Source organism: Octodon degus, unplaced genomic scaffold, assembly GCF_000260255.1.
Source record: "Octodon degus isolate 3935 unplaced genomic scaffold, OctDeg1.0 scaffold00180, whole genome shotgun sequence".
In the NCBI taxonomy this organism is placed as follows: Eukaryota; Metazoa; Chordata; class Mammalia; order Rodentia; family Octodontidae; genus Octodon; species Octodon degus.
Genome location: NW_004524756.1, coordinates 676,939 through 688,872, shown reverse-complemented (window position 1 = coordinate 688,872; position 11,934 = coordinate 676,939). Strand labels below are relative to the sequence as shown.

Sequence of the window (11,934 nt, the reverse complement as noted above, 5' to 3'; positions counted from 1 at the left end):
AGAGTCAGGATTGGGAATGACTGACATTCCTTCATACAGTATCTGCAGATGACTCTCAAAGAAAATCAGGGCTTGCCTCCAGGAAACAGACTTGTGGTTGGAGAAACAGACGTCAGGTGAGGCAATCCTTGGGGCAACCCTTAGTAACTGCTATGGTCTGAAGGTTTTCATTCACACACAGCTGAGTGGTTGAAACTTCACCCCCAGCACAGTGGTATTAAGAAGCAAGGCCTTGGAAGGTACTTGGATCAGGAGGGCTTCCCCATCCTGGGGGGGTTAAGCCCACACATGGTTCATCCCTTGTGCCATGGGGACACACAGCAGAAAGGGCATCTATGAGGCAGAAAGGAAGCCTTCACCAGACTCTGAATCTGCTGGTGACTAAATCTTGGACTTCGCATAAGAACTGTGAGCAATACACTTCTGAAGCTTATATACTACCCAGAGATGTTTTGCTAGAAAAATGGTAGTGAGGCTGCAGGGAAAAAGGAACCCTTCTACACTGTTGGTGGAGGTGTAAAGTAGTGAAACTACTCTGGAAGTTAATGTAAAGATTCCTTTAAAAACTAAACCTAGAATTTCCATTGACCCAACTATTCCTCTCCTAGGTATCTTCCCAAAAGAGGTACCCTCATCATATTACAGTGGCACATCACACCCATGTGTATACCAGCATAATTTATCATAGCTAAATCTTGGAAACAGAGCACCACCATCCTGTGGGAGCGAAACCAATGCCTGGCTCCGAGCAGCTACCGCTGAGATCTCTGGCCAGTGTCAGTTCCACCATCCACAAGCATGGGGAATATCTTTGCAAACTCTTCAAGGGCCTTTATGGCAAAAAAAAAAAAAAAAAAGAAAAGAAAAGAAAAGAAAAAAGAAATTCTCATTCTCACAATGGGCTTGGATGCTGCCGGAAAGATGATGATTCTTTACAAAGTGAAGCTTGGTGAAATTGTGACCACCACTCCTATGATAGGTTTCAATGTGGAGAGTGTTAAATACAAGAACATCAGCTTCACCGTGTGGGATGTGAGAGGTCAGGAAAGATTCGACCACTGTGGTGCCACTACTCCACAACACCTAAGGCTGGATCTTTTCGTGGGGACAGCAATGACAGAGTGTGTGAACTAAGCCCATGAGGAGCTCATGAGTATGCTGGCTGTGGATGAGCTCAGGGACGCCGTCCTCCTCGTGTTTGCCAACAAGCAGGACCTCCCCATGCCATCAATGCAACTGAAATCACAGACGAGCTGGGGCTGCCCTCTCTACGCCGCAGGAACTGGTACATTCAGGCCATCTATGGGGCCGTGCTCTATGAAGGACTGGACTGGCTCTCCAATCAGCTCCTGCACCAGATAGTGAACCAGAACCCCCTCCCCCTCACTTCTTCCTCCTCCACCCTCCATTTTTCTCTCATGTGGCAAATGTTTTTGCTTTGTGGTCCTGAGTGCCAGAAGCTGTCTCCATGGGTTGGTCACAGTGTGCATGCGACGTGCTGTACATGTGCAGGCGCAGCCTGCAGCCAGGTTTTTATTTAATATAAATAGTTTCTGTTTCCACTGAAGCAGTTTCTGTTACTCCTATATAATGTTACTCAATTCTTTTATTGTAAAGAAAAAAAATCACCTCACTATTAGTACTGAAAAGGGATTTGGGTGCCGGGCACCTGGCCTCCAGGAGCCGCTGTGCTGAAGATTTGTGTTAGAATCCACTTGGTAGTTGGTGTATAACCCAAATTCAGTGCACTTTTAAAAACAGCTAAAAATTACCAGGTGAGGGAAACACTTGAACACACAGCAGGGAGACTATTCCTAGTGCAGTTCGGCCTGATTATCAGCTCAGCTGTTCCTCTGGGAACTCCAGAGATGTGATGAACAAATGCCTTCCACTGCATGGTCACAGTTGAGACCCTGTGGCCTGCCTGCTTTGGGTCACCCATGTTCTACAGCATTGTGCTTGTACACATGCTCACACGGTCACCTGGAGGTAGCAGGGAGAGCTATAAGGGGCACAGGGCCCACCTGCCCCTCGGCCAGCATGCAGCTGGAGTGGCAGCCTGTTCCAGAGCCTACTCGGGACTTGCCTCTGTCAAAGTCTGGGTCTCACCCGCAGGAGGGCGTGCAAGCTGGGTCAGTTGTTCCACTCCAGACCACAGTCCTGGAGCACCCCCACCTCCATGTGTGACGTAGCTTCCTCCCTCAGCCTGCAAGGGTCCGATTTGCCATCAGAAAAGATGATCTCTACTTTTTTCTTTTGTATTTTGATAAACACTGAAGAAGGTGGAGCTGTTAAATTTACTTTGGGAAACTTCAGAACTGGTTAGTTGGTGTTGTGGAACCACTTACTGCTTTCAATACACAATTAGTAATCAACCATTTTGTATACTTATTTTCAGTTTTCATTTCTACAAGCACTGTAATTATAGCTATTAGAATAAAGTCTCTTAACTTCTTCAAAACAAAAATCTTGAAAACAACCTATATACCCATCAGCAAATGGATGGATAAAGAAAATATGGTACTTTAATTTACATGATAGAGTACTACTCTGTCATAAAGAAAGATACACTTGAGGCATTTTAGATAAAGGGAGGCATCTTGAAATCATAATGTTAAGTGAAAAAGATCAGACACCCAAGGGTTAATAGTAAACACTTTCTCTTATATGTGAAATCCAAATATGAATAATGAGCAAAGACTGTTAATAGGAAGTAGGGAGTTTTTTCTCAAGTTGGAAGGGAGAGAGAGAAGATAGAAAAACAAAGAATTGAAGAAAAAGTGGAAATAGAGTGTTTGTAGACGGGAAGTCACCAGGAGTTGGAAGAGCAGGGGATGGGAGAGAGAAGAGGAAGAAAAAGGGGAGTTGTGTGTTGCGTCCATGGACCAACTCCCCACGATGAGTGTAATCAGTACGTGCTACACACGTGTACCTGGAAAAGAAGAGAGTAAAAAGGGTATTTTGTTAGAGAAGCCACAGTGGACTAAGCCAGTGACTCTGGAACTGACACGGTATGCCGCAGATCCTTGGGCTGAGCGGGCACCACTGAAGTCAGAAAGGTTGGGTAGGTGGGCACGTGCTGGCATCTCCCTCAAGGCGAGGAGGAGAGAGCTCCTCCAAAATCACCCCCAGGTTTGCCCTGGGGAAGAATCCGCTAGCACCTGACTAGCCCCAGGCCTGAAAGAGCAGCTTCCTCAGTGAAAGCTGAGCTGGAACTAATCCAAGCCTATGGCTGCGGTTTCTACTGTGTGCAGTAGCATCTGAGGTTTCATTTTCCTTGTGAAGCTCCCTGTTCCTTCCTAAAGATCTTGATTACCCTGGAAGAATATTTGTGATCTGCTTGTCTCATGGGTCTGACCAGATTGATACTCAATCATGCACAAATTTTATCACTCTGTCCCGGGTGTGATGAACAGTCTGGGATACTGGCTTGCCCCAGAAATCTTGTTCTCAAGAAGATGTCACTTAAAAAACTTTGGAGGCTGTACGCTGTTGCGGTTTGTGTTTAGATGTGCCCTCAAGGCCTCCTGCAGTCATGTGGCGGACTTCTAGACCTTGTGATTACTTCATGGTCCAATGCTGGGAGTATGGGTGTGAGCGCTACACCTGCCTTGAGACAGGTAATCTGCATACAAAGTAAGAGAGGGAAAGAGGTTTTCTCTCTGCACTCCTCTTTTGTTCTATTACTTTTGCTGTCTTCCCCACCATGACCTGTTGCCTTGTGCCATGTGCTGCTCTGCCTTGGAGCCAGCCAAGTATGGACTGAAATCTTCACAAGCTGGGAGCTAAACCTTTCCTTTCTTAATTTTAGGTGTTGGGTATTTTGTCTCAGCAATGAGAAAAAAGTAACCAAGATATATGCCTTTACCACAAATAGTTCAAAATTATCCAAAGAATGCATCATGAGGGATAGGATAAGAGGACAAGGGGATTCCGTGTTGCTGTATCCTGAGAAGTTAATATTGATGTATATTGCAGTGACTTAACATAGATCCCCTACCATGGCTAGTTCAGCCACAGGACAACTGGCTTCACTGAGATAGAATTCCTCTCCTTGTGCCACTTTAGTCTTGCCAGAGATGACGCTGGGTGTGTGCTGGTGGTGAGGGCTGCTATGTCCAGGGCTGTACAGAAGACCGGGCTATGATGATTGCGCTACCCATCTATTCGGTGCTTTCGCTACAATTCACTGATTCTTAAACAGAGCTTGACAAAATAGACTTGTTGTTAAGCCAGGCTGCTAATTGTGCTGGTAATTAAAAACTGGCAGCGCGGAGTTTGGCCCACGTTCCCTACCTCGAAACCTTCCAAATCAGCGTTTGCCTTTTACAAGGAACAAAACACCTGCTCTGTTTCCCCCACCCGTTTTCTAGGACCTTCAAATGCCACTTAGCGGCTGCTTTCACAGAGCCTGAGAGGGTTTCTGGTATTTCATTCAGAAAGATCTCGTATGCACCGGAGAGAGCAGAGCTATATATAGCCAGGGCCGGCCAGAGAGCGACCTCCCAGCATGCTCAAGGAGCCCAGGGTTTGACCGAGCTCGCGGCCTCATAGCACCTTCCTGCTGGACTTCTCCGATACATCATTCTGCTCGGATTTTCTGGCTCTGGGAGCCTGAGTGTCAGTTCCTGGAGGTTGTGAGGCACGTGGCACACGGCGGCTTCAGGCTTGTCTGTGCACGCACGCTCACGCATGCCAGCTGCTGTCAGCTGATGCGTCATCTTCCTATATTTATCAAGTTGCTGTTTCAGTGGCTCTGAGAAGTGTCTGGAAAAAAAACAAAGCTGCCTCTTCCTGCTATGCAAGCTGTCTGAGCTCCAGGGACAGCTCTGCTGTCTCATTCTGTGTGTGTGTGTGTGTGTGTGTGTGTGCGCGCGCGCGCCGGTGGTGCAGCAGAGCATGTTTCCCCCAGTGCCAGGCCCACTAATCATATGCCCTGTTTCTCCCCACAGCTTAGCAGCGGGCAGCTCAGCTGCTGGAGTGCCAGATCCCTTGTCTTTGCCCTGTCTCAGGTGGGGCTGACTGGGAGGGATATGGTGTTAAGAGAATAAGCATCCGGGTGGGGAACCCGAGCCAGCCCCCCTCCCCCCGCAGGACAAAGTGGCAGCCACAGTAAGGAATGAGTACCTGGAAAGGTATCATTGTATAGCAGAGGTGAAAGAGATCACTAATGTTTCTCTTCCAAGAAGACTGCTGTTTCTCAGGTGGGGAAACTGAGGCCGAGCAGGTCTGGGTGCAGCTGACACCACCGCTGACCCTGGAGCTCTGTGCTTCTGGGTCCCAGTGCAGGAATGTCACTCGGCATGTGCCCAGCAGCCGGCCCCTCATCTTACCAGTGGGCCATTCTATGGCAACACGCTTGAGAGTGGAAGGCCTGAAGAATGAGCTGGAGAGCAGTCGCCTGGCTCAGCCAGCTCAGCTGATTGACAGGTGACAGAAAATGTGTCCGGGAAGCATGGTTAAGAAGGTGCTTGCACTTGAGGCCTCTGGCTTCTGCCCAGGACCACCTCTGGCATGTCCTTGTCACCACTCAGCCCACTGTATATTCTGGTCACCTTTACATATCTTTAGACTCCTCCACACACTCCCTACACTTGTTACTTTATATTTTGTGGTCAGGCATAGTACCCAGAGGGTGAGCTACGCTATAAAGGTTCAAGTAGAGAACATGTCCAAATAAATCGGAGTGTCTGTCATTCCTTGATGCCTAGCACCTCATCAGGTTGTATCCAAGAGAAAATAAACACCATTCCCAAGTCGTTGTGAGTGATGAAAATATTTATTATGGCTTCCCTGGCATCCAGGCAGAGATTCAGAGGCGGCTTTTGAGAACTTGCTATGAATCCCTTTGTTTTCTCTTCTTCCAAATCCCACCACTCACTTCAGTTATTAAAGTTCTCTCCTGTCTTTAAAAATGTCTAGCTTTGGCCACTTTCTCTGACTAGCCCCAGCTTCTCCCTCTGTTGCGATCCCTTTTTGATTCCTGGATTTTGTTTTGCCTTTTTTTCCCTTCTGTAGTGGCCCCACTCCCTTCCCTGTGTAGACCAAGTTACCTCTGTATGTTCTCCTAACTCTTTTCTACCTATTTTTCTGATTAGCTCACCAAATGGATCCAAAGCCAACAGATCTGAGCCACTGAGACAAAAACCTTCCTCAGAAGGTGGGGAAAGGAATGACTGTATGTTCTCGTACATGAGGTTTTTCTTCTCTTTGCCACATGAGAAATCAAATCAGATTGATCTTCAACTAGTCATACTGGCTGGGTTACTCCATTATTGGATTTCTACAGTGCTGGAAGTAATTCAGTGTTAATTAAAGGCTTCTTAAATACAACGCTCCCTTATTTCAAATAGGCTGCTGCTGCCCCCAGACATGGGAAATAGCCAGCTTCTCCCCAGACACCGGGTGGGTACGTTTCCAGCTACTTCACTGTCACCATTGTTTTTTCTCCATGAGGTTATGCTCAAATCTTAAACAAATTCCAAAGAATAATAAGACCTTCAGGAACTTTCTGTCCATGTGCCACGTAGCTGTGTCTGCTTTTCATGTGTAAAACTCATTGCTAAGCAGCGCCCAGTGTGCTCAGAACATTCATACAATTTCTAACCTGGAAGAACTCTTTTCTCTTCTTCCTAAGCTCCTGCCCTGCACCCTCTGATGCAACTCTGACCATTTTCAAGGCATCTTGGCCTTGTTTATCCTCTCCTGAAGGACAAGCTCTGAGCGACTTGCCTGTTTGCTGAGTGGAAAGAAGTGATAGGAAACACTCAGTTCTCCCTTCCCTTTCCTCCCTGGATTTCCCTGTCTGAGGGCAGGTGAGCTTTGCTTATCTTCTGACTTGTAGGTGAAGATCATGAGGGCTTACAGTCCAGGCCTGCCTCTAGGTCCAGATCAACAAGCCTAGCTTGTGCTTCGTTTCATAGGAGGGACACAGTGGATGAGATAAGCCCCCTGTCATACTATATGTTAACCTGAAGTTCTGCAGGGCCAACTGCCCACAGATGAGATGTGTCTAGTTTTAAGCTTTGGGGAGAATGTTGAGGACTCTGACTGTGGTTACAGCTAAGCCTTACTCCTTATTCTATCTACATCCTTTAAGAGATTAAAAAATTTGTGTCTGTTTTCTCTAACTTTTTCTCAGGAGCCCTTGTGAAGCCACAGTATCAGCATTCAATTCAATTAAACTAATACTCAGCTACCAACTCTGCAAATACCCCAAGGGAGGGAGCACATTAACTCAGATCCCCTTCTAATGAGTGGATCTGTGTCCTACAATTAACACTGTCCTGTTACCCACCATGAGTAAGTCTAAAGCCAAGGAAAGTGGTAGGATCTCCCTCAATAAGTTCTTAAGATCATATCAACGTGGAGATACTAAACCCTGTAATCCACTTTACAGTGCATTATTTTAATCCCAATGCCTGAGTTACTAGGAAACTGTGTCCTTCCTCCTAGTGGACTTGGGACCATGTCAGATTTAAGGCGTGGCTCAGGAACATGCTCCCTCAGCTCATCCTTTCTCCACTCTGAGACTGAAACTCCTTTTTCATTTGATTTCTTACCTAGAAGACAGATAATACCTCTTAGGATCATTGTGGGGAATAAAATGAGACAATTATATAAAGATCTTTGAACAATGCCTGGCAGGTAATAAGACCTCAATCAATGTAAGTAATTAGTAGTAGGAACAAGAAAATATTTTTCTGCCACCAAATGTTTCTCTGGAGGATACATTTTTAGAATGTGTCAGTGGGAAAGTGGACTTGGCTCTTTTAAAGAATCTTATTTTGCAAACATTATAAAAAGAACACTTTAATAGAGCTCTCTAGCCAATGCAAATTGGTTTTTACTGGTTAAAAGATAGCACTACAATTTCTGTTACTTCCCCCACATATACCATCTCGAGGAACATTCTGTGCTGCTTTTACCCGAAGACACATGTCACACCTCAGATCTAATGACAACTGCCTCCCAAAAGTCATGACATGGTCTCTGAGTCTGGGGATTTCTAATTTGGAAAGAAGCTATGTGGTTCAAAAGCTCCATGTTTTCCAACAAGTGCATGATTGATAAGACTTTCTTGTTCACTGCTCAAGCTTGGTACAAAGCAAAAATAGGAACTAAAAATACACTTTTGTTTGAACTCAGGGCATAGAAAGTAAAAAGAGTACCCAGATTTACATATGTGATTACGTAATTTTGTTTTTAACTGGTGGTTTGGAGTAATTATCCTTCAATCTAAGGATTTTGTTGTCTAATCTCAGGAAATTCTAATTGTTACTACAACAGCATAGTGCCTCTTTGCAGATGTTTTTGAAAAAATCAACACACTAGTCATCGTGTTATCTAGGAATTCTGTAGCCTGTAAAACCACCAAGAAGAAATTCACTTGAAGGTCACATTGTACTTCCCATGAATTTTCTATAAAATGGAGATGACATTTTACATGTTAACTAAGTAAAGATGACATGATAAATGACGGTCATTTAGGTTTCATTCTTGGTCTCCGGATGGAATACCCAGGCAAGAGCCTTCACAGAGTAACTGTCAAGTAAGCCCTTCACCTCTGCATGCTAGGGGATCCTCAAGCCACTCCATACATTTGTCATAAACTGCTGCACTTGTGTTAAACAAAGAAACTAATAGTCGTCAACCTAAAGTTTACCCTACAAGTAAAAAAATTATCAAACCAGAAATATAGATAGCAAACTTAGCACATGAACTAGTGCAGAAAATTTACTGATTTTATTGCAAATCTTCCTTTGCATCTGAAGACAGGCATCTCAAGCCCAGGAGCCTAAGTTAGTGTCCTCAGGGAGGCAGTCATGAAATTCATCTCCCTTGTGAATTTATAAAATAAGGCCAGGTCATGGTCTTTGTGTTCTTTTGGTGTTGTAGTGCCTCCTGTGAGTGCGTCATCATCGTCACGGGAACTCTATGTGTTGGAAGATAACAAACTATCCCAGGTAGAGTCTCTTATGTAGGCCCCTCCAGGAGACAAAGATGTGACAGCAGTCAATGGAGACATCAACAGAGAAACCACCTAGGTGGTTGGTGGTGACATTAGCTACAAGAGCTGTGAGAAGGTGGCCTCAGAGGGCTGCGAGATGATTAGGAAAGACAGCTGGAGCCTGGGAGCCTGAGAGGCTGTCAATGTCCCTCCAGCTCTCCAAGGGATGTGGCTATGTGGTGCCTGAGGTGGTTTGCTTCTGTGTTCTTACTTTCCTGTTCACTTCTACCCTAGTCCCTTACCACTAGCTTTCCTCTTGGGAGGAAAACACCCAAAAGCCACAATTTAAAGAAGAGGTTTATTTGACTCTTCTGTAGAAGTTCAGTCGTGGCTGGCTGGCCCCAAGGCTGAGACATTGTGGAAGGACATGGCACACTCTGAGTGGCCCGCCTCCTCCATGCAGTCACGAGCCTCCAACTGTAGTCTGCTAGGAAGATCATGGCTGATCTGCTAAGTGTTACATACATGTGAGCCAGCCGCCTTTCCAGGAATCGTAGTCTAGTCAAGTGGACAAGATTAACTGTCATACCTCCAAATGGATCTCAGTTCCTAGAGCCAAAAGAATCTGACATGGGATAATTATGAAAACTCTGAGGACTAGGTGACAATTCAGCATCCCCACAGAATCCCAGGACTTGCACTTAAAGTTCCTGGTTGATGGGTTCCCACAAATGTTCCCTAAAAGTAATTTTATATTCTCTCTCTTCAGTGAATAAAGTGATAAAAATGCAAATTTTACTCTTTCCCTTGGATGTCAACAGATACTTCTTTGCAAGGGGCTTATTCTGGGAAGTGACCCCTGAATAATAGTACAAAGAAGTGTACTTTTGATTAAATGTTTTATAAGAAAAGAGTGTAGCTAACGACATCCAACCTTTACCATGTAGTTCTAAAAGCTCTGCACTGAATAGACATTACTTAATCTAACCTCTGAGACCACCCTTTGAGATGGGTATTTCTCCAGTTGCCCTTTTTATATTTTAGCAACTGGCTAGAGGTCTCTCAGTAGCAGAGCTGGGATTGAAACTCAGGTTTAACTCTAGAGCTTGAGCTTGTTAGAGCTTGAGCTTCTAACAGATCTTCTGTAATGAAAACAAAGTACCAGGAGCAGATTCCACCCAATTTCCAGACAGGATACTCTAACCTCAGCAATGTCTTCCATTACCAAGTCCAGGTGGTGGCCCCCATCTCGGTCCTTTGGGCAGCTGCTAGCTTGTCAGCTATGTTCCTCCAGGGTTCACACCATCAAGCAGAAACATGGGGTTTCCTGTGGCCCTCTGAAAAACCACTAGGGTCAACTTTCCTCTCTCAACATATTCTTTGAACATTTGAATGCAGATTTCTAGATGTGTCTTCCTTATCTGATTCAGCTCCTGGGGGATCCTCACTTCAGGCCTTCATTTCTTTCTCTCCCCAGGGGAAAAGATGGTCTATGATACGATTTTATTAGATGAGATAAATAGGCCCAGAGTGTGTGGGAGCCATAAGACATTCAGTTGTGGTGACGAAACACTTCCCCCAAAAAAGAACAGAATAAATTCCACAACCAGATCTCTAACTGTGTCTCTCCATGGTGGCCGCAGACTGAGCTCAGGAATATATAAGACATAAAGTATTGTCCCCCAAAATATTTTCTGAGCCAGCTGAGGTCCCGTTGGCAGGAACACTAGCAAAACACACACCTGTCTGCTATGACATCAGAGTCCCCTCATCCAGGCACCAGCAGCAGAGGTTCAAGTCAACAGAACTGAGTGGTAGAAAAGTGCTCATATTCTTAATTTTCCCTTTGGGGCCACTTTCATTCAGACCTCCTTACAACCTCAGGGGGAGGCTGGGTCAGAAGGAAGACTCTTCTCCAAGTCGGTAACCAGTTCCCAAGAATGAAATCCAGGGATTTTGTTTTTCCTTCTTGCCTTGCCTTTCCTTCATTGAAACACCTACTCTTACCTGTCTATAATCCAAATAACAGTAATTATTTTAACCTATGTATGTGCATTTTCAAATAGATATGTTTGCTTTACTCTACTTTGTTAGAACATGCCTCCTGCTTGGAAGAGTCAAACAGTGTCTTTATTTAGTGTCCTGATGGAAAAAGTGTGCACACAGACCAAGAGAGGAGAACACAGATCCTCAGGCAAAGGGTGGGCAAAGGGAATTAGGCTGTGGGAGGAATAGTTTCAGATTTACCTGGGGATGCATTCAAGAATGTCTCTCTCCTGCTGATCTGCCATCACGGGCTTCAGGAGGAGTGGAAGGCACAATGAACCCCCTAGATATCACGGGGTAGAAAACATCTTGCGTAATTATAATCTAAAGCAATTTCAGCATAGCATTGATAACTAAGTCCCTGAAAGTGGATTACTTTTGCAGCAGGCACCTCAGTCCACAAATTTGAAGTAAGCAAGCAATACAAAATGTTTTTGTTTTCTAGAAATCAGCTAAATTTTTTCTACCCTGGCCTCTCCAAGCTCATGAGGAAATATAGTCTTGGTCATTCTCAAGAACTCCTTTCCTTGCTGCAGGTCAGATCAGGGTCTGGTACATTCTGTAGTATAAAGTAGCGGTGGCAGTGGAACGCTCACACTTTTCACAAAGACTACCATTGTTCTTGGTCCTAAGGGTTTGTCTAGATTGTTGGGATTTTGACGCTTCCATTGGCTCAGGAACACTCTCTACCTACACATTGCAACAGCCACTTCTCTACGTTTCCCCGTCTCCTTCCTGCTCTCCTTCAAGGGGTCCTTGACCTCCAGCCCTGGGTTACCTGTCTTGTTTTCTAGCCTAGAAAGGCTCTTTTTCTTTTCTTTACCCCCTGTGCTTCTTCTAAAATATGCTTTGTGTTTGTTCCCTTTGGTAAACCCTCTGAGCGCTACTGGGCTACAGGAACTTGGGGAGGTCGCTCGTTTTCCTGTCTTACCACGCAG

The 11,934-nt window shown here is 45.2% G+C and overlaps 1 pseudogene; it reads left to right on the top strand.

Annotated features, from left to right (window-relative positions):
- The first annotated feature begins 734 nt into the window (after positions 1–734).
- On the top strand, positions 735–5,434 carry LOC101559643 (annotated as a pseudogene).
- Positions 5,435–11,934: the final 6,500 nt, after the last annotated feature.